Genomic DNA, 22,680 nt, shown 5'->3' with positions numbered 1-22,680 from the left:
AATCTTCAATCGGTCTGTTCCTTTCCCGGAAGGAGCATAGCGCCTAGTCTAGTGGAACTGGCGTCGGTGTGCAACTCCGTAAAAGTGTTGTTAGACATCGTTTTAGCTCATGACAGGCGTCTTCTTGCTCCTTAGACCACAAGAAGCTTGCATCTTTTCGCGTTAGATTGGATAATGGTGTGGCAGTCTTAGAGAAGCCTGGCACAAAACGGCGGAAGAAACTCGTAAGTCCTAGGAATCCACGTACAGCGTGTACATCGCAAGGTGTCCCGAATTTTTCTATTACTTGTACTTTATTTTCTCCCGGCTCTATTCCTTTCGCGCTAATCCAGTAACATAAAAAGTCAACTTTACTGAGCCCGAACTGACATTTTTTTAGATTTAAGGTTAGACCTGCCTTTTCCAACGCTTCAATAGCCAACTTGAGCCTGACCATTAGTTTTACCCAATTTTCGCCAAAAATCAAGATGTCTTCTAAATAGAAGAGTAAGATTCGGTTACTTAGTTATCCTAAGGCCACTTCCATTAATTTCGAGAAATAGAATGGGGCATTCATCAACCCAAATATAGCTCGCGTAAATTTACCCGTACCGTCCGGAGTGATAAAAGCCGTCTTTTGACTTGCCTCGGCTTTCATCCTTTGAGTTTGACTATTTAAACGGCGATAGTCAATGTCTAAACGAGCTTCGCCATTTTTTTCGAATTAATAGAACAGGAATTGCATAGGACGACGTGGTTTCAGTAGCAATTCCGGCGCTCTTCCACTCGTCCACAATTTCTCGGATGGTTTCTCGTTCGGCGAGTGTTGCTCGATTCGGTTTTGCACATGCGGGTACGGAACAGAGTTTCTCGACAATATCCCTTTCTACCAAGTTTGTACCACCTAGTTCCCGTATGTTCTTTGCTACAAAAGGTCGATATTCATTTAACAAATTAACCAACGTCGCGCGTTGTAATTCAGTAATGCCCTTTCCTGTGAGAACCTCCTCTGCTTTGATTTGTCTGCCCGGGGACATAATGCCTCATGATCTTAACCCGGATAATATTTGCTCTTTAATTTGGGTGAAAGTCGGCGGAAGACTCTTACATAACCTTAACTTCTCATGGAAGTATGACGCAATCGATTCATTCGAATTTTGAACGCGATTTTGAATTTTTGTAAAAGTCTTGGATAAATCAGTTTCTCTTAAAAATGTTTTGCTAAAAGCTTCTTTAAGGAACTCGTATGAAGAATGATCCTTTGCTTATCTCAGGACCCCTTGAATCCTCGTTCAACTCGTGGTGCACCTCGAACACGTACTCCAACACTCGATTTTTGTAATCAGCACAAAGGCTAGAATTTTTCTCGTTATTTCCAGTTACCCCACACTTAGAATATTATAACGTTATTGACTCGGTTTAGGATCAAGAACTCGTAAGCCGTAGTTCACATTAAACAAAACTAAAGTTATTCAATTTAATTCAGATCAAAGGTAGAGTGGCAACCTCTCGTACTCGTATCCTCGCACAGAATGTCTCTCTCCACTTCCACTTCGTATCATACACACTCCACGCCCCCTCTCTTTCCGGGTTGCTCACAACCAGCAACTTACGCAGATTACGCATTTTGCTAACACATGTGTCAGTTTAAACAATTAATCTTCATATTCACGTCTCTTTTAGACTAAAAAAATCACCCAAGGAACACGCCTTAACTTAAGAGGATATGATAATGATTTTTTATTATAATAGAACATTTTTTAATTACAATATAAGATTATTAAATTTTAATGACAAGTGCAATATTTATTTTTATCACATTTATCACTCGTTGAACCATCAAAATTCTTCCTGTTTTGACGACGTAAAACAGGAGGAATGTTGATGGGTCAAGGCATCATAAAAGTTTTTAAAAAACGTTTAAACTATCAAGACGAGGGAAAATCTGTTTGCTTAAAAAATACACGACAGATACACGCATTGACTTGGGAAGATGTAATAAAGATTTCTTAGAACTTTTATCATACCCTGGCCCATCAACAGTCTCATATCAACAAAAGTTTGTAGCCCACCTATTATTAATAATAATTCATTGCAATTATACTTGTGAAAAACAAGTCATGCAAAACGAGTTTTCAATTTGATCAAACTCAAGCACGATCTGAAGGTGTGATGGCTATCTCTTTCTCCAGCGCTTCGGTAGGGGAACTGCTTGGTTGAGACGACATGCGCACGCCACACATGCTCACACGTGCATACAACTTGTACCCTCTGTTGTGCTCAGAATAAGCAGCGGATCAAAAAAATTTAAGGACTTTTTTTGCTTATTTTTATGTGCACACCCCCCTCCCCACCCACACACACAATATTGATGCTAAAAATTGTGAATTGGCTCTTCAAAAACTAACGAGACTGTTGTTTTCAAGATCGACATCGAAATTATGCACGATAAAGTAGTAAGTACTGTCACACTTTTCCATATTTACCTAATTAAGCTAATCCTTTCAAATTACTTAATTTTATTATAAAACTGCATTTCATATAATCCTCGTAGTAAAATTATCTCAATAATGAAATGTTATAAAATTATAGGTCAATTAATTCGACCCAACTCAAAGAACTTTTCATTTTCTTACATCTGCATTGAGTTATGGTTATTTCCTTAATCTTCAATAAAATTGATTGATATTATAGGAGAATCGATTCGTCGCGATACAAAGAACTTTTTTCTTACATTAGCTTGAAATTAGGATAATTTAAATCATTCCCGTGGTAAACATCCGTTTAGAGCCTAGATATATCCCAGCTGAGTTTCCCAAATTCCAGTTGGGCTCCTTGATCTCACCCCAAAAACTAATTGTGCTCCAATCCAGATTTGGGCTACCCACTTAAGGTCCAGCAAATTTAAATAAGAATAATCATTCAACTTGTATCATAATTTGTCACGAGATAGTTTCAAAGTCAGAATTAAAGTACTATTTTAGTAATAAAACAAATTCCTTTTAAGATCCGCATTTTATCCATTTATATGAAACCAACTCCACTGAGTTCTTGTCCTATCAAAAAGTGATTATTACAAAATTTCTAAATTTGTTTTAGGTACACATTTTTTGTGCATTCAATTGTTATTTTTCGAAAAATGACATTTTTTTATTGCAATGGAAGCTTCTAATATGTCCCCTAAGGGTTTACATTTTTCTTGCACCTTCTTCTCTATTCCTTCTCACACCGCCCACACACTTACTTGGTGCTGGGAGGGGAACCTACGGTTTAAGGTGGGTTCCGAAACAACAAGAGCAACAGCTTCAAGTACTTAGAGAACCTTTTTCTCTAGAGGTACCGGTCCCACGACTTTCTGGAGATGAACAACTCCCTTGCTAGGCTAGTGTTCACCGCATGGGCCGCCGAGGCTCTTCCAGAGTGTGAGGCGGGAATCGAACCCGCAAGTCGATGGAGTGTGTCCGAAGCCGACGCTTTAGCCGCCACGGATTCCATTCCCGGTATGGGAACATTTTTTATTGTTAATTTTATTTTTTACGATTTAAACAAAAAATTACGCGCCTTATTCAATTCATTTATAACAAATTTGTAGCTATTTTTTGGTTGAGAAGCTTTTGTCTATACATTTTTGCATAGTTTGAGTTGTTTGTCCGAAAGTACGATTTTTTTATTTTTTATTTTTACGATTTAAACTACGATTAAAATTCAAATTATCATTTCTAATGTTACTTTTCAGGACTAATTTGTCAATCTATTTTTGAATATATAATTTTGATAAATTCATATTTTTTCTTAACTTGCGTAGTTTGATCGTTAAATGAGATTTTTTATTCGGTTTTGTGTGTTCCAAATTTGAACCTTAGACTTTTCAAGAAAATTCAAAAAGTTGTCTCTTTACTTTTTTTTTATAACGTGCGCTTTTCAGCTTAGATTTTTATTTTTGTTTTTTGTTTGTTTTGAATTTTGTAAATGTTATAACTTTGGTCATTATTTTGCTATTTAAAAAAGTCATGTGGATAAATTGTTCGTCTTTTTAGTACTACGAATAGCCGTACGTACAATTTCTAAATCTTGAAAAAAGTGGTCTAAAAAAATTGGAAAATGCTTTAAAATCTAATAGATTTATTTTTCAAAAGTTCTCGTGCTCATATACAGATATATACACACAGGTACATTCGTAAAAACCTATTATTTTATTGTTAAGAGGGTCTCAAAATGTATATATTTGAAAAAACGGGTAAAGGGGGGGGGTCAAATTTTAAACAAATCTATACACCTTCTCTGATAAGAATGTATAATAAGAGAATATACAAAAAATTTTAAAAATATGAACGTAAATATACCAAAATATGAGTACCAAAATATAAAATACTAAATAATATGACCTTTGCATACTAAACAGTTGAAGAAGAGATAAAGAAAATGAGCTTATAATTTAAAAAGTCATAATTATAACAACTTGTTTTAATATATCGCCATCTTCTTCATTCATCAACCTAGTACACAGTCGCCATATAGGCTCGTAACTTAAACTTGGTTCACACTACACTCTAATATGCAACATCTCCCTCCTTAAGTTACTCACATATGAAAAGCATTGAACTTAGTAGGTAACTTTGATACGCGACCACTCCTTGTTCTAAATTCTCTTGAGGTGCGGTTAACACTGTCGTAACTATGATCTACTTCAGGTGAATTAGCAGTTGCAATCGTAATTTCGTTTTCTCTGTTTTCACAAGAATTCAGAGGAACAATTGGTTCCTTAACCATCGGAGACAAAGTATTATTATCACTATCAATATTTGCCTCGCTGGAACTATTTATAATTGGTTTGTTTAATGATCTTCGGAGGTGACTACTATTTCGACGCAACGTCTGTCCACTTTAATCTGAGACAATATAAGATCTTGGCGTTTCATGTTTCTCTAATGCTAGCGCTGATTCCCAAATCTTGCCTTTCTTAATTAACGCATAATCATTTGCCTTAAACAGATCTCTAGATTTTGCATTTCTATCATAGTATTGTTTACTTTTCGCTTGCTTCTCCAATCATTTTTCTTTTACGCCTGTTTGTACAAAAGGTTTTAACGTTTCCGAGCTTACATGTATCTTTATTTTTTAGTCTACGAATAGGATTTGCGCTGGAGATGCATACATCCCTGTTATTGACATATTTTTATATTCGAGTAAAAATAGTCTAAAATCTTTGTGCACCTATTTATTCTTTTTTCAAATATTCTTCGCTATTTCAACAGCTTTTTCTGCGAGGTCATTTGATTTTCGATACCGTGGACTGCTTGTAATAAATTTAAAATCCCATTCTCGAGAAAATTATTGATATTCATACGACAAAAAAAGCATGTTATCCGCAATTACATCTTTTGGTACCCCACAAGTTGAAAATATGTCAATTGACTTGTCTATCACAGAACCTGATCGCTTGTATACCATCGAATGCAGTTCTAACCATTTCGAATAATAGTTCATAACTACTAAATAGTCCTTCTCACCAAATTCCAGAATATCAGCCGCCACTTTCGAAAAAGGTAGTTCTGGAATTTTGTTAGATAACATTTCTTCTTTACACTTACTAGCTCTATACTTTTCACAAATTTTACATATAGATATTTTTTTTCAATTTCAACTGTCATTACCGGCAAATAAAAAATTTGTCTCGCTCTTGCTTTTGTTTTTTCCATTCCGAAATGACTTTCATGTAGCAAGTCTAGCATCACGGCTTTCATAGAATTAGGTACTATTAGCTTGTGACCCAGGAACACTAAACCATTTTTCACATGTATATCATTTTTCAGCTTCCAATAGATTTAAACATCTACAGACAGACGTTTTTTGTGCTCCAGCCAACCATTTTTCACGGATTGAATTGCCTGACCTAAACCCTTATCATCGCCTGTAGCCTTATCAATTTTTCAAGTCTATTTTCACTTATTTCTAATCGAAAGTTAATACTGTGAATGTATTCCTTCATAGTTTCATCATTTTTCACATTATCTTTAATAATTGAATAATTGATCTGTTAACACTCTTATTTTTCTACCATAAACATAATGGTGATATTTTCCATGGCATAAATTATGCCTAATAATTCCTTTTCTATCTGCACGTAGTTTTTTTCAGTGTCTGGTAAACATCTGGATGCATATGCAACTGGTTTCCCCTTCTGCATTAGTGTGCAACTTAATCCATTTTTACTTGCATTTGATTGAATTGTTATTTCCTTTTTAGGATCAAACATTTTAAGAACTGGAGCTGTGGAAATTTTAGCTTTTAAATCTTCAAATGCTTTCGAGTGAAGCGAACACCAATTCCATATTACATCATCTTTTAAAAGACTCCTTTAAGGAGTTATTATTTCCGATATTTGTGGCACATACTGCCTTAAATAGTTAGTCATCCCTGATACTTTTTTTAATTCAGTTTTGTTAGACAGCTCTTCCAATTCTAATATTGTACGAACATATTCCGGATCCGGTTTCATTCCATCCTTACTGAAAATATGACCTACAAATTTAACTTCTGAGACTTTGTACTGAAACTTTTTCGGATTAAACTTAACATTTCTTTGTTTTGCACGTTCAATGACCCTTGACAAAATTTCATCATGTTCTTTTTCATAATCCGTGGCTATTAATAAATCATAAAAATAGGCTACAACTCCCTCAATATCTGCAAAATTTCCATTATTCATACCAGAACCCATCTCTGGTCTGGTTTTGCTACTATTACGTGATTACTAACCCAATCTGATGGTTCTATTAATTTAGATACGATTCCGTTTTTCTCAAGGCTGAACAAAGTTTCTTTTAAAGGTTTCAATATCGAATTAGGAACTCTATGAACAGGACTCGCTGTTGGTTTGTCATCATCTTTTAAAGTGTTCACATATTTATCTTTAAACTTGCTACCCCTTTAAAAACTTCTTTGTTATTTTCAATAAGCTTAATTTTTTGAGTCTCCGTCTTTATCTCAGATACCATTCTTTTAATCAAACCCAATTTCTGACAAGAGAAAATACCTATCAACGGCCACGATTTTACTTTTGCAACTACAAAATGTAACTTTACCTCCTTTTCTTGTACTTCACAATTTATTGTAATCTCTCCTTCTGCTTTTACTTCAAACCCTCTATAAACTACTAAAGTTATTTTTGAGCTGCGTTATTATTATTTTTTTTACTTATATAATGACACAGGCATTACATTTACCTCAGATCCGGGATCTAGTTTTAAATTAAACTTCCTACCTGCAATGACATGGTAGCCGAGTGGCAGTACCGGCTGTAATTTTAGGCCAAAAATGATTGAAATGCCTGGGGCATGCAGCACCCGTAAACCGTACACTAGTGCGAATTGGGATTTCCCAATTTCAGCCGCTGATTTAAAGATGAAGAAAATGTTAGAAACATATATATATACAAACATAAGTATATTATTTTAGCGTAAAATTTTCCGCAGAATACACTGCTGCAATTTAAATTGACGAAAAATTACGCTATTTTATGAAAAAATTGTTTTACACAAATTTTGTTTTCTTAAATGTTATTTTTTTCTTTAAAATATCGTATTTGTTTAATTTCTACCAAATTCAACAAAACCAATGCGATTTCTCAGTTCAAACCTTGTATTTGAAGGAAAAAAAAATATATATAAGTGATCGAATTATACTAAGTTTTTTCCCATACTCCTGTAGTTACTATATTTTCGAAAAGGGAATTTTGTGATTTTAGAGCGGACAAATAAGAGTGAATATATTAAATAACAATAAAATGCAATGAAACCATTTATTTATAATAAAAAAATCTAGGAAGTAGTTGAAAAAAATTTAAAAAATTGTTTACAACCCTACTGCAAATACCTATATAGGTGCCTGTAAAGGTCCACAATAGGATTCTATATAAGCATCCTATCCAGGAAGCTGTTTCATTTCCTATAGGTGGCTTCTATACTGGCCTATATAGGTGATCCTACATAGGATCATATATAGTGACTATTAGTGACCTATATAGGTATTTGCAACAGGGAATTAATTTTCGGCAAAACGCTCGCATTCAGCACAGATCGCTACACGATCAAATACACTCGAAATACACTTCCATCGTCACTGTTTTCGGAAAGCTGCTTTTGCACTTCGCAAATCATGGATTCGGGCACTGATTCTGAAACATTAACTAATAGATAATGATCGATTATCATTGAAAATGCATTACGAAAATGTACACAATTTTTCTCAGTATTAAATTTATTTATGATGGTGATCGCATGCAAAAATCGGTTTTCTTTTCAATTTAATATAATAAATGTGTTAGTCCGCTAATATTGTAAAAATGATTAAATTTACTAACTTTTAATGAAAATGTTAGTGACCAACGCCAAAATCCACCAATTTTACGTTACGGAGTTGGCAACCATGCTGCACACACAAATCGTACATTAGTGCGAATACGCATTAAGTCACTATTCACCAACTTACTACTCCGGCATACAAGTCACAAATGAAGCGTACTCAACGAGAATAGATACTGGAGAGGTCCCCTATAATTTTAATAGGGATATACCTGGGGAAAGCGATTAGGGGAAATGTCAGCAACTTTAAGCAATTTTAATTTAATCATAAATAATATGAATAAATTAATAAATAATTTGATTGAACTGAGTTATAAACATTAATATTTCTTTTCATAGCTGGCAAATAATTTACTTTGTTTCGTTATGAGACGTTTATAAATATGAATTGTATTATAAAAATATATAGTGTTACAAACATGTCGAATATTTTTAACTACTTATATTATAAAGAATCGGATTTATGGAATAAGTAAATATTGATCAAGTTTTAGAATAAAAAATTGTATTTTTGAACAATAATTAATAAATTATAAATACAGAATAAATAGAAATCTAGAATATTGCGCGAATAAATACTAAAATTGGGAGCACTGTGTGTATATAAAATTTGAAAACATTAAATAATATTAATTTACATTTGCGCATTTAAGCAATTTAAGTTGCAGCAAGCTTTGCCCGCCTTATCGCTCCAAGTTAGTCTTCTTTAGATCAGAGATTTTGACTTTAACAAATCGCTGCATTCGGTTTTCCAAGTAATATTGTATTAAAAATGCAATAATCAAATATTTCTTTAAAAAATATTTTTAATTTTTATAGCTTCTAAAATTATTATTTAAATACAAAATAACAATCAATGAAAACAGTTTCATCCAGAAATGTATTTTTTTCAATTATTGATATTTTAAATTTAAGCAATAATTTTAGAAACTTTAAACATTGAATATATTTTTCTCAGTACAAAATATTTAGTATTTTTAATAAACAAATAATAATATAAAATTTTTGTAATTGTTCAAATTCGTTAATTTTTTACTTCGGATATTTTATAATTCGTCAATTTTCTGTCGGGAATTTTATTGTTCGGGAAATCTCCGATTTGGGAATTTTTTTAGACGGGAATTTTACTATTCGGAAAATTTATTAGCAGGAAATTTTATTATTCGGAAATCTTCTATTTCGGAAAATGCAGTGTCGGGTATTGAAAAATTCCAGAAAAATAAAATTCCCGAATAAATGCTACCAAATTGTAAAATTCTTAAAAGTCATATTTCTGTCAGAAAATTGTCTAATTTAAAAATAATAGTACTAGAAAATTCCGGAATTAATACAATTAATTTTTTTTCAATAAATATTATTTGTTTATTAAAAATACAAGAATCAAATATTTCTATACAAAACATTTTTAATGTTTGTAAAATTATTGTTTAAATTTGAAATAACAATCAATGGGAAAATGCGTATCCAGAAATATATATTTTTTAATCATTGTTATTATAAATTCAATCAATCTTAGAAACCTTAAGCATTAAAAATATTTTTAAAAATAAAAATATGTCACTATATTTCACTATATTTGTGTAATAAATGGACTCCTTTCACAGGAATGGGAAAAGTTAAAAAATAATTTAAATAAAAATACGTACCGTTCCAATAACAGATCCATCTTATCAAAGTATCGGATGCTCCGTAAGAATATCTTCAGAACCAAAATGCTTTGCTCAAATTACATGACCTGCCCTTAGTTCAAAGTTATCTCTCGAAATAACTTTCTACCAGATCTTTATTATTTTCTTCTCATTTCCCGGTAAGAAATTTTGAATTGATTACAATGGAAACGTTTCCATTGGTCTTCTATCGTATATTTCAATACATGATTTCAATGCTGAAAAACGTCGAAACGTGATAACTAGAGCGATTGGAATGAGTACAGCGCCAGCGAAACGATTCGAATGCGATTAAACTGTACTCAAAGAAGGGACTAAACGAAACGGAATTGATCAGAATTGTTTCGTGTACAAAATATGTATCTCGCCGACTGAAACGGAATTGGATTATCAACATTTTTTTAACCTATAAAAAAGTGAATTTGAAGATTCCTGTAAATTTTCCTATAAACATGTGTCATACGGAAATGATAAAAACTGCTTGATTTAAAAGTATTTATTTCATAGACACCTGTTTTGAATACATACATTCTTTGTTTTATACTTGTCATAAGGACAACCGCAGGATTTCGCCGGGAGCGGGTGCTAATTTCTAAAAAATGCACCCGCTCTCAGGAAAATCGCGGTAAAATTTCAACCACAACCACGTCTCTCGACCGTGAGATAGGTGATTACAGTCTGTAACGGAATCAATACGACGATCCGGGAAAAGTTTCGTGCACCCTGAGAACACGGAGTGATCCAAGGACTACCGCCTTCTGCATTTTTCCCGCAATCGTTGCAACTCCCTTATACGGTATCTATACGTCTCTTTCTTTTCATTCTCCTTGGCTATGATGTTTTTGTCAGCTGGTGCCGAAAATTCGATAACGAACATGGTTCGCTTCTCGAATTCAAGAAGAAACATGTCTGGCCTCGAGTGTGCAGCAGAAACAATTGTCGAGAATATAAAGTTCCAGTATATGCGGCACTTACCATTCTCGACAATTGACTCGATTTCCGTAGGAGCATTTAGAGGAGTGATATTAAGGTTAATGCCGTAAGAGTGACAGAGATGGTAATAAAGCACTCTTAGTGCCGCATTGTGCCTTTGGATGTAGGTTGTTCCCGCATAAGTTGGACAATTAGATAGTATGAAAGCTGAATGCTCGAGGTGTACATGGCAAGTCTTTCTCTGGTGCTTTCTTAATCCGGGCTTTCAGGAGTGAGTACTCGAGATAAATAAGATTTGATGCATTTTGCTCAGCCCTAATACTGAACTTAAGTCCGAGTGTTTCAGTAGCCTCCTCCGCTGCTTTGTACAGAAACGCTCCTTTGCCCACTTCTTCGTAATTCCTGGCCATTTTAAGCAGAAGGTCTGTTCTATTTGCGACTCTGTGTGCTGTACCCAGAATAATCCTGTTGTGAAGACATTTAAGACTCAATATTCCGCAACCACCTTGACGGCGTGCGATGCACAGTCGCGGAACAGAAGTCTTATTTCATTTTGCGCAGCCCTAATACTGAACTTAAGTCCGAGTGTTTCAGCAGCCTCCTACGCTGCTTTGTATACAAACGCTCCTTTGCCCACTTCTTGGTGATTCCTGGCCATTTTAAGAAGAGGGTCTTTTCTATTTGCGACTCTATGTGCTGTACCCAGAATAATCCTGTTGTGAAGACATTTAAGACTCAATATTCCGCGATCACCTTGACGGCGTGCAATGCACAGTCGCGGAACAGAAGACTTAGGATGCACGCTTTTGTTCATGTGCATAACCTTTCTTGTCCCAATGTTAAGGGATCTGAGCTCGTTCTTCGCGTATGGAACTATTCCAAATGAATAGAGTACTACCGGGACGGCAAGCATGTTCGTTGCAGATACTTTTTTCCTCGCCGACAGTTCGAAGACCAAATTTGCCGGATGAGACGCTTGTATCTGTTTCGGAGAGTATCCTTTATAGATGTCATATCCTGAATGCGGCTCTGTAGCACGCCCAGGTATGTATAAGTCTTTCCAGCGCAAAGGTGTCGTATAGCGCTTCTATCAACGAGCTCAGGATCTTCAGAGATGCCATTAAGTTTTCCTCGCTTCAAATAAACCTTGGCGAATTTGGCTAACCCAAATTCCATTCCAATTTCCTTAGTATATCGTTTGACAATCCTTAGAGCTAGATGTAGTTACTCTTTGTTTTTAGAATAGATCTTAAGATCGTCCATGTAAAATACATGAGTGACCTTGTACTTTCGATTTGCAGGTGTACCGCACAAGTACCCGTCGGAATAGCGAAGTGCTAGAGATAGTGGCAATAATGTAAGGCAAAAGAGGAGTGGGCTCATAATGTCGCCCTGAAAGACACCTCTCTGAAAGGTGAAATTGTTAATTGTCACACAATTTCTTCCAGACAAAATAGTAAATCTGGTTTTCCAAAGCGGCATCAATCTCTCTATGCACCTAACGATTTGCGGATGAACCTTTAAGGTTTCCAAAATACAGATGAGTAGAATGCTGCATCTTTGCAGACGCATCTATCTATGAGCAGGTTCTCCCGACATACCGCCTCGCATTCGTTGTTTTTTCGCCTCATTGTTCATACATTTCTCGCCACACAGGTTTAATTGCCTCCTCGGTAGTGATGGGTGAGCATTCTTTATCAGGTGTTATGAGGGCAACACATAACTCCTTGAAGCTATTTATATTTTCTGAGTCTTCGTTCAGTCTATGCTGCACTTCGTAGACTTTTCTCCAAAATACTTCGACTTCCTCTGGTTTCGGCGAGTAGTCGACAGTAACTGGAGGGTCTTGGAAGAGTCGAGATGGGTCAGAGAGAAACTGTTGATTTTCTCTGATCCACCTCCCCCTCCGCTCTCGACTTCTCTTAGCGTCAGATAGTATCCGTATGCTCTCAACAATATGCTGCCTGATGCTCAGCAGCTTTGACTTGTTAAGTATGTGATAACGGGTCCGGAGTTCGATCGCGAACTTTCGAACCTTGGCGGTGAAATTCCTGCCCGATGTGATGTAGTCAATCACACGCTGAATGCGGGATGCGTACTGTTTTGCTCAGCCTATTTTTATGGCAAGTTGATGAATTCGTGTTTTGGTCTTATGATCAACCGTTGGTTTTGTTTTACGGTTCGCATCGGCCAAAGCTCTTCCTGCATTATACACACAGTAATTGATAGCCCAGAGGTCGGATTCTTCGGGAAAATTTCCACGAAGCTCGTCATGCCGGCTTGTTCTAGCTGTGGTAGAGTAGGCATTCTGCTTACAAACCCCCTTTTTCGGAATAGTTCGGCATGGTTTCGCAGACGCTGCTGCGAAAAGTGCGATAGCTCCGTGTGTTTCTTGCACCACAGAGCAAGCAGCCGTGTCATGTAACACCGTTCAGGGGCCACATTCGCATCGTAGCACTCTAGCAAGTCGTGATTTAGTCACTCCGTCCACCTAAAGTTCCCGAGATTCCGTCGATATCTCACATGGAATCTATTATCATTGGCTCCCCCAGGTCTAGAGTGGTCGGCATTGTTGGCCGACCCATTGTCGAGAGCCCTGCGCGTTCTGTTATTTTGAAGCGCACTAACTACAACTATGTTTGGTGTTGTCATTGTTGTCCCCACGAGAAGCTAGAGAAAGGGTTCGTCCATCCTTGTAGAGCCCCGCATGCAAGAATAAGGCTGTGTACTCTGTCAAGTCGCCCGGTATCCCAGAGTCACCGATCTAGACACCTCACCCAGATGCCATTCAGCTTTTGGCACGGTTTTCACACGTCCGCTTGGTGGTTAATTCCTTCGGGACCACCCTAGCACAATTGTCCGCGACTGCCTATTTATTTTTGTAACCATATTCAGCAGAATCCCTTGGTACAGGGACCCTCTATCCGCAACCCGAGGACGCGTTCGGTGGCTTTTTTATAGACCCTTCGGTTTGATTCTAGAGGAACCAAAACCGAGCCGAACATATATATATACACTGTACATAATATATAGCAGAGAATAGTGGTCAATATCTCAACAGTAGGTATCCAATTCGTCTAAAGTCCACTTCACCGAAATTTCATTTCACCTAAAAAGGTATAGCTTGTGCACAGTAATAAAATTCATTTGAAAGATGGTCATGCGTGTATCAAAAAGCTAGAGAATGATGCCAGAAGTGTCCAATTTTCGGCCTAACCATACTAAACCTATTTATTTCCGCGTAAAGCTTAAAATTATAAAAAAATTATATTAAACACACCGCATTTAATTGTTTATTGTAAAATGTTTGAGTTAAGAGAAGTTGAAGAATAATTTGTTGATTAATTAAATAGAAGTGTAGTGAACGTTTGAGTTGCATTTGTGAATTGTGAAGAAGTGGAAAAATAAGTATGTGTTAATGTTGAAACATCATGAACATTAATAATTTTATAAAAATAAATTTTCATTTTTTTCCTGAAAATATTCCGAAAATAATTTTTCTTACTAATGATAGGTTTTGAGGGTCATGGATGGTAAGTTTATGAGCGTATACTTACAATTTGACAGGTTTCTCATTATTTTGAAGGTTATTTTTCAGAAGGAGAGTGGATAAATAAGAAAAAGAGGGTTTGTAGACAAATGAGAAATAGAAATGTTCACTGAAAAGCAATTGAAGAATAGATTTTCCATGTTGTTTTAATTGACTGAATTTAACGACTCTTCATCCGTGAATATTGAAGCCATTGTTTGATAAAAATTTGTTCATGTTTAAATGTTATAAATATTATTGATTTTCTTAGAAGGAATGTACATTTTTTCCTGAAAATATTCAGAAAATAATTTTTCTTTATAATTATACGTTTTGCGGATGAAAAATGGTAAGGCTATAAATGTATAAATAAAACTTGAGAGGGTGCTCATTGTTTTTGAGATTACAAGTACTGTTATTGTGTTTGACAGTTATGTATTAGTAGTTTGTTGTTTTGAAAGTAAATACTCTTGCATAAACTATACTTACTATACCTCATCACTCTAATTCTGGTTCATTGTTAAACAATTGTCTTCGTTGCTTGTTAGTTCTTTTTGGGCGTTTAAGCGAAAGGTTTATTTTTAATAAATACAATTTAGCCTACCGGTGCCGACAACGGAAAAATGTTGCCGGTAGCGGCAACAGAGCAATTTTTCCGGCGCTGGCAAACGGAACAATCTTGTCGGTGCGGGCAACATTGCTCGCTGCCGTCTTTTTTCCCTCCGGGTGTGAAGTTCCGAAAAGCGTGTAGTGATGTATTTTTCATTCACGGCTTACGAATATGGTCATGAAATTTGCAAAAAAGCAACACTTTGAAGTCAAATATTTAAAAAAACTACGTTACTAACATACTGATTCAGGTGTAACTCAATGCATTCATTATGAACAATGGACATGGAACAAGCATAACGAGAAAAGAGCGACATGCGTGCGAGGCAAGGCCAAGCGAGGAAGGCTAGGCTATAGAAGCGAACAGATTATATAGTTATAAGGTGTGGATGGATGTTAATTTTTAAGAGATAGTTGTAAGAAAATTTTGTAAAAAAATTGAAGTGTAAGCAAGTCAATTTTTAAGGACAGCAGGCCGAAAAATAAACGTTTATCTATGTTAAATTTTCAAACTGAAGGTTTTTTTGCGAAGTATAAACAGTATCGGTAGTCGTAAAAGGAATTTTTAAAGCACGCGGAAAAGTTTGTCTGGCAATAGAGTTCGGCATTGAAACTTAAAAGTTATTTTGTTAATCTTTGGGTTTTGACGCTATCAATGGAACGTTCTATGGATATTAGGGTGGTCCAAAAAACGCTTCTTGAGCAGCACCCCAAATATGACCGTAAAATCAAAAAACTACATTTTTACGTACTATTGTAACTTTTTAGAAATTTCCTTCGTATTTTTCATACAAATAATTACTAATGGACAATTTTAATATTTACAATGACTTTTTAAACAATTTCGAATTGCTAAAAAAAATTTAGATTATTTCAGCAATTATTTATTTTCAAAAAATGTAAAGAAAGAATCGTATTTTCTAATTGAAATGTAATTATTTTTTATTGATAAAAAGAGATATTTCGGGTTTCACTCGTGTAAAAAACTACGAATTGTTTTTTATTGTTTGGAGTAATAAATTTTTCTAAAAACATTATGCATTCATTTAAGCGTTTATTTATTGTTTGTTTTCACAATTTATAAAAATTGAACCAGAGATATCAGCTTTCTTTTGAAATTAAAAAGTATTAAAAGTATTTTTTTATTTTATTTATTTTTTTATTTAACGAAAACTAACTGCTTAAACCAATAAAAATTGTTTCAAGAAATAGAAATTTATTAAACATTACAATAAATATATCAAAATTATGTAGTAATTCAACAAAAAGTATCATAGGGGAACAATATTAAAAAAGGTGTACATCTCTGCCTGAATTTTTCGAAATTTTGATAATAAATAATACATACAAACACAAATTTACTACTTCAAGCAGTGATGAAATATTTAATTTCAATCACAAAGTATGATTATGGTCATATTTGGGGAGCTGTGGGAAGGTTGGGATGGGTTGGAACGACAAGTTAGTAGTATGGTTTTATTTCGTAGACACTCCTCTTCAATCCCTACTAAATTTGGCACGTTTCCATGAAACCTGGGAACATGAGTTCAATTTTCTGAAAATTCTAAATTTTCCCGTATACTTCAAGAAGCTTTTTTTTTGGACCACCCTAATATACATATAACGTTCCATTGATAGCGTCAAAAGTCAATTCCTTACTCTACAATTGTGTGCTTTAAATTGCGTGCTTTTAATATGGTTTTTACGGCTACTAATAGTGTTTACACTTTTTTAAAGACCTACAATTTGAAAATTTAACATTGGAAATTATTTTTTCAGATATTTCCATGTCCATTGTTCATAATAAACGCATCGAAATACACCAGTATCAGTACGTTAGTAACGTAGTTTTTTTGAAGATTTGACCTTCAAAATTTTTTTTTTTAATTTTCATGACCATATCCCTTAGCAGTGAATGAAAAATACATCACTACACGCTTTTTGGAACTTCACACCTGGCGAAAAAAAGCCGACAACAAGCAATGTTGCCGGCACCGAAAATATTGTTCCGTTGCCGGCGCCAGCAAATTTGCTCCGTTGTGGGCACCAGCAACATTTTTCCGTTGCCGGCGCCGGCAGGCTAGACTATTTATTTAAAATAAACCTTTCGCTGAAAGGCCCAAAAAGAAAACAACAAACAACGAACGCAATTGTTTAAGAATGAATCATAATTAGATTGATAAAGTAAGTATCGTTTTTGTAAGAGTATTTACTTTCAAAGCCACAACCTACTCATACATAACTGTCAAAGACAATAACAGTACTTGTAATCTCGAAAACAATGAGCAACCTCTTAACTTTTATTTACGCTCATAACCTTACCATTTGTCATAAAAAAAACCTGTAATGTAAAGAAAAAATATTTTCCGAATATTTTCAGGAAAAAAATGTACATTCCTTCTAAGACAATTAATAATATTTATGACACTTAAACATGAACAGATTTTTTTTCAAACAATGGCTTCAATATTCACGCATTCAGAGTCGTCGAATGCAGTCAATTAAAACCTTCACTTCGCTTCATTTGCACAAATAAACAATATATTCTTCAATTGCTTTTCAGTGAACATTTCTATTTTTCATTTGTCTACAAGAAATCTTTTTCTTATTTATTCACTCTCCTTCTGAAAAATAACCTCCAAAAAAATTAGCAACCTTTCAAATTGTAAGTACACACACATAAGCTTACCGTCCGTGACCCTCAACACTTATAATTAGTAAGAAAAATGATTTTCGGAATATTTTCAGGAAAAAAATGAACATTAATTCTTATGAAATTATTAATGTTCATGGTGTTTCATCATAAACACATAATTATTTCTCCACTTCTTAAAAATTCACAAATGCATCTCAAACGTTCACTTCACTTCTGTTTCATTAATCAACCGATTATTCTTCAACTACCCTTAAGTCAGAAATTTGACAGGAAACATTTAATTCGGCATAACACAATTTACCACTGTGCACAAACTATACCTTTTTATGTGAAAAAATGTATTTATTTTTATTTAATTATTATTTTGTTATGATTCTAACAATTATCAGAACTGGAGAGAATTAAATTGTATCCAATATTCGCTTTTTACTTACTGTATTAAACAGTATTAATTTGACTTCCATGTTAATCGTGCAAATCATTATTAAAATGTATACACTTGTTAGTTAAAATTTTGATTTTTTCGTTCTTACCGGGTTAAATTAAAAGCACAAAATTTCACAATTATGACACTTTCCTCATGTATTTGAATTTTTTTCCGGCCTAAAAGTACAACTAGCCTCACCCTCGGCCGTGTTCATCATTTCCGTCACTTTCATTTCAAAGTGTCACGGGCCTGATGTTCGGTGAACCGTGAAGTTTAAAATCTGTGAATTTAAAATGTGCAGGTACAAATATAATTTAAAATAAGATAAATACATAAATTATTTGAAATAAAATATTAATCCCATTCAACTGAATCAAATTTGCTCAATACAAAATATTATTTTTATATTGTTTATATGTATTCAGTAAGTCTACGACGAAATAATATAATTAATGGCTTGTTTATTAATGGATTGTTATCTGGGAAGGTAAAGTTGAGGAAGAGATAAAATGATTATGTAATCTAGGGATAATAATACTGAGCGAGTTTATTGATTCGTTTGATTACATTTTTCCTAATAAAATTAGAGGGTTCAGAGTGTTTATGCGTAAATTACGAAGTCACTTTAAATAAAAACTTTGAAGTTAATTGATATCCTTTTCCATTTAATCGACTTCAAAAAGCATATCATTATGTAAAATTATAAAAGAAATGTTCTTCGGGAAAACTTAGAGGTGCAAATAAGAAGAGCCGACCGACTAAGTAAAACCTGATTAAGCCACAAAATAAAGTTATTTGTCTCTAATATATTACCAGGATGTTTCATAGTATGTAGTTTTTCAATTTAAAAACGTGCTTGAAAATAATTTTTTGGTAGTCCATAACTTCTTACTTTTTAGGTTATTCTTTCAAAGTGACTCGCATTACAATTCGGTTGCAAATCCTACTTGTTTTTTTATTATACTTTTTTACAGTGTACAATATCATTCTCCCGGAACGTTCTAATGAACTTTTTCTGGCCTGTAAAGCGAATAGAAATTGTCATGTTAGCATCTAGAAAACTAAGAAAAGTACTTTTTTGTGCCGCTACGCACGGATTCTTCCAAGCATTAATTCCTGACTATTTTCACTTTTTATTACCACTGTGGAAAAGAATAATTTATGCGGCAGGCGCGTAAACTGTTTTTGGCTCGAATGATGTTTTCAGAAAGAACAGTCAAGCTCGCCTTAAGGAGATTTGATAATTATCGACTAGCTATACTTTTTGGCTGAATTAAAAATATTATGTACTTTCACGGTCTTTTCATCGCCCTGCAACGTTTCAGATAGGTTAACAGCACTATTTTGCGAAAGATTTTTTCAAAAATTTACAGGATCAAACATGGAGTCTTATAGCAATATGTCAGACTTGGGCATATAATAATTTTTAGTAGCCTGGATATCTATACAGTTTTGAGGGAAAACATCGAATATGAAAGTTTAAATCTTTCTGAATACATATATGTAAGAAAGTTTGTGTGTCATCTCGAGACTAACGTACTTATATTCATATGAAGACAGCCTTCTCGGTCTCGATGGCTGAGTAAATTACCGATGTAACGGCTGAAAAGCAGTACGCGACAACGTCGCGTCGCATTGACGGTTATTATTACTAGGTTTTTCAAGGAGCGGGAAGGTCCATGGTAATATTTGAATACATTTTTTAATTTTAATTTTTAAATAAATATTTTGGTATTAAATTTTATTTTTCATCTTTTTTCTGGTGGTAAAAAGTTAGAACTTTTTTCGTTTTAAAACAAGTAGGAAAAGAAATATTTTTGCACAGAGAAAAATCTATTAATCTTTCTATGGGTAAGTGCACAAAAAAGTTTAAATATTTTAAAAGTTTTTCTTTAATTGACCTACCTTTTTATGAAGTAGCAGGATTTTATTGATTTCCACGGTGCCGTAGAATAACATTTTCCACTCCTATACCAAGATGATAGCCTGTTGCGGCACTGCGAATTCAATCGCATATTGAGTTAACTTGAGATTGCGCAAAAGAGTTCTACGGAACTAAATCTACACATAAGAGTGATACTGTAACTTATTGTGCACAGTAAAGTTACAAGGCACCTGAAGTTGTGCAGTGAATTTACGTGACACTTGAGGATGTGTAGTGCAGTTGCATGATACTTATGATTGTTCCGTAATCTTAGGGTGATTATAAATGCGCAGTAGAGTTGTACTGCCCTCAAATCTCCGCATTATAGTTCCATTATACTTACGGATTCGAAGTAAAGTTAAGAGACATTTATATATGTGTAGGAGAGTTACATAGCAGTTAAATCTGTGGAGTGGAGTTTAACAAAAGGTGTAGCGATACATTTGCATCTACGCAGTAGATTGCTATGGAATGAACAGACGCGCAGTGTAGCTCCACGTCACTTATGAGCGTACATTAAAGTTATGAGGCATTTAGATATGCGCAGTAGAGTTACATAGCACTCACAGATACGCAGTAAAGTTCCTCACCTATAACAAAGACGCATTATAGTTATGTTTCACCTATGATTGCGCAGTACTGCTTGGGATAATTATAGATGCGCCGTGTAGAGGCATAGCATTTACACCTACGCATTATAGCTAAACGTTATTTATTGAGGCGCTGTAAATATCGCTTAAATGTGTGCAGTACAATTCCATAGAACTTACGGCTGCACAGTAAAGTTACACTTTTTGATGCGTATTAGAGTTATACAGCTCGTATGTATGTAGAGTTACGTGTAATTTATGGATGCGCATTTGAGTTAAACGGCACGTCTGCCTGCGCATTTAAGTTTGACGGTCTTTAAATGTCCGCAGTATTATTCTGCAGAAATTAAGGCTAGCCAGTAGATACCAAAAACTTGCAATCAGATGTGTTATTTCTAAATAACAAAGGTGCCTTTCACATAATACGTTATACATTTCCCAGGAACTTTAAAAACCACCCCCTACTACGCGATGCTTTCTCCATTGCGCTTAATATGAAAGATGACATTTTCAAAGACTCCCCTTCTCCTTAACGTATTACGTATTTTGTAAATGACCCCTAATGAAGATTATTCTATTAAAAACTTATATGGCAGTTTTTCCGATGTTTGTGATGAGACTGATTGAGAAATTGTAAGATTGACAAGGGGGTGAAGATATTTTTTAGGATTGAGACAGATTTGCGTGGATGTTAAGGTATGTTTGGTTTGAGATTTTTAACAGGGTAGGTGAACTGTGTTGATCGGGTTGGTAGTAGCGGGGTGGGGTATATATGGAGAAAGGAAACCCAGCTACCAGAACGCAGCAATAGATAGAAGTAGGGAAGTATTGAAGGTGGGTGCGTTTAAAGAATATAGGGGGAAAACAGAGTTAGAGAAGGAAGTGTTTAGTACACCGAAAGGTGAGATCAAAGAAAGGAAGGCCAGGGAAAAGTAGAGGAAAACGGTAGAAAAGGAGACATTGAGAGCAAAAAGCATTGGGTCGATTGCGGCTTTCATCAAAAGGAAGAGAGGGGAGAGGGGAATCACTGAATAGAAGAAAGATATCCGTTCAAACTTGAAATATTGAAAAATGTTCAGATCGCCGGCGGAAAAGCATAGTTTTGTAGAAAAGGATAAGAATGGTAAGGGGACCTAAGGAAACGGAGATCAAACTGAAGGTCCGATGAAAGAGGAAAGAATGAAAGAAATTCGCGAAATTATGATAGAAGTAATAGGGACTTATAAGCAGGAGAAAAGGAAAGTAAAAATAAGGAAATAAAGTAGGCAGGAAATGGCTGAACTTAGGAAGGAAATAAAGAAATGGGAAGCAGTCTGGGAAAAGTTAGAGAACAGGATGCAGTTGTTAAAAAAAAAACTAGAAAAGCAGGATGGTACTAATAAAGAGGAAGAGGATATGCAAGGTGTAATAAAGAAAATAGTAAGCACGAACCGGGAGATGGGGGGGGGGGAGGTGAAAGTAGGAACACGGAGAAGGAAAGGCTGAGAAAAATAGAACAAATAATAGAAAAAAAAGGGAAGAAAGAAGAGCAAACATAGTGATAAAGGGTCTAAGATTAAAGGAAGAAGTGGAAGAAGTAATAAAAAGGTTGATACTAAGCTAGAGATAGAGGAAGTGCGAAGTGAAATGGAAGCTTCTAATGTGTCCCGTAAGGGTTTACATTTTTCTTGCACCTTCTTCCCTATTCCTTTACACATCCCCAACACACTTACCTGTTGGTGGGAGAGGGAGCTACAGTTTAAGGTGGGTTCGGAGCCACTAAGAGCAACAGTTTTAAGTACTTAGAGTGGAACTAAATATGAACGGTTATATGCTGGAGAAAGCGGAAGAGATCAAGGAAATGATTTTAAAAAATAAAGAAGAGATTAGGCTTATAGAAAGTGGGGTTATCAATGAAAGAACAGGAGATAGAGGGGACGGGGAATAGGGAGAGGAAGAGTGGCTAGAGTTATGGAAAGAAGGAGTAGTAATACCAATAGTGAAGAAAGACAAAATAGAGAAGG

General features: G+C 34.8%; 1 protein-coding gene across 7 annotated transcripts in view; it reads left to right on the top strand.

Moving 5' to 3' along the window:
* The window catches only part of LOC117174717 (WD repeat-containing protein 91), a 382,815-nt gene that overhangs the window by 356,372 nt on the left and 3,763 nt on the right, over window positions 1-22,680 (top strand). For 6 of the 7 annotated variants that reach the window (XR_004467341.1, XR_004467344.1, XR_004467342.1 and 3 more), the window contains one exon: window positions 2,172-2,435. The exons of the other annotated variant lie outside the window; for it this stretch is intronic. The gene's annotated coding sequence lies outside the window, so the exon portion shown is untranslated. The remainder of the gene's footprint in view (window positions 1-2,171; window positions 2,436-22,680) is intronic. 7 annotated transcript variants of the gene reach the window in all.

Source organism: Belonocnema kinseyi, chromosome 6 (genome assembly GCF_010883055.1).
Source record: "Belonocnema kinseyi isolate 2016_QV_RU_SX_M_011 chromosome 6, B_treatae_v1, whole genome shotgun sequence".
Lineage (NCBI taxonomy): Eukaryota > Metazoa > Arthropoda > Insecta > Hymenoptera > Cynipidae > Belonocnema > Belonocnema kinseyi.
This window is presented reverse-complemented; position numbering and strand designations above follow the sequence as displayed.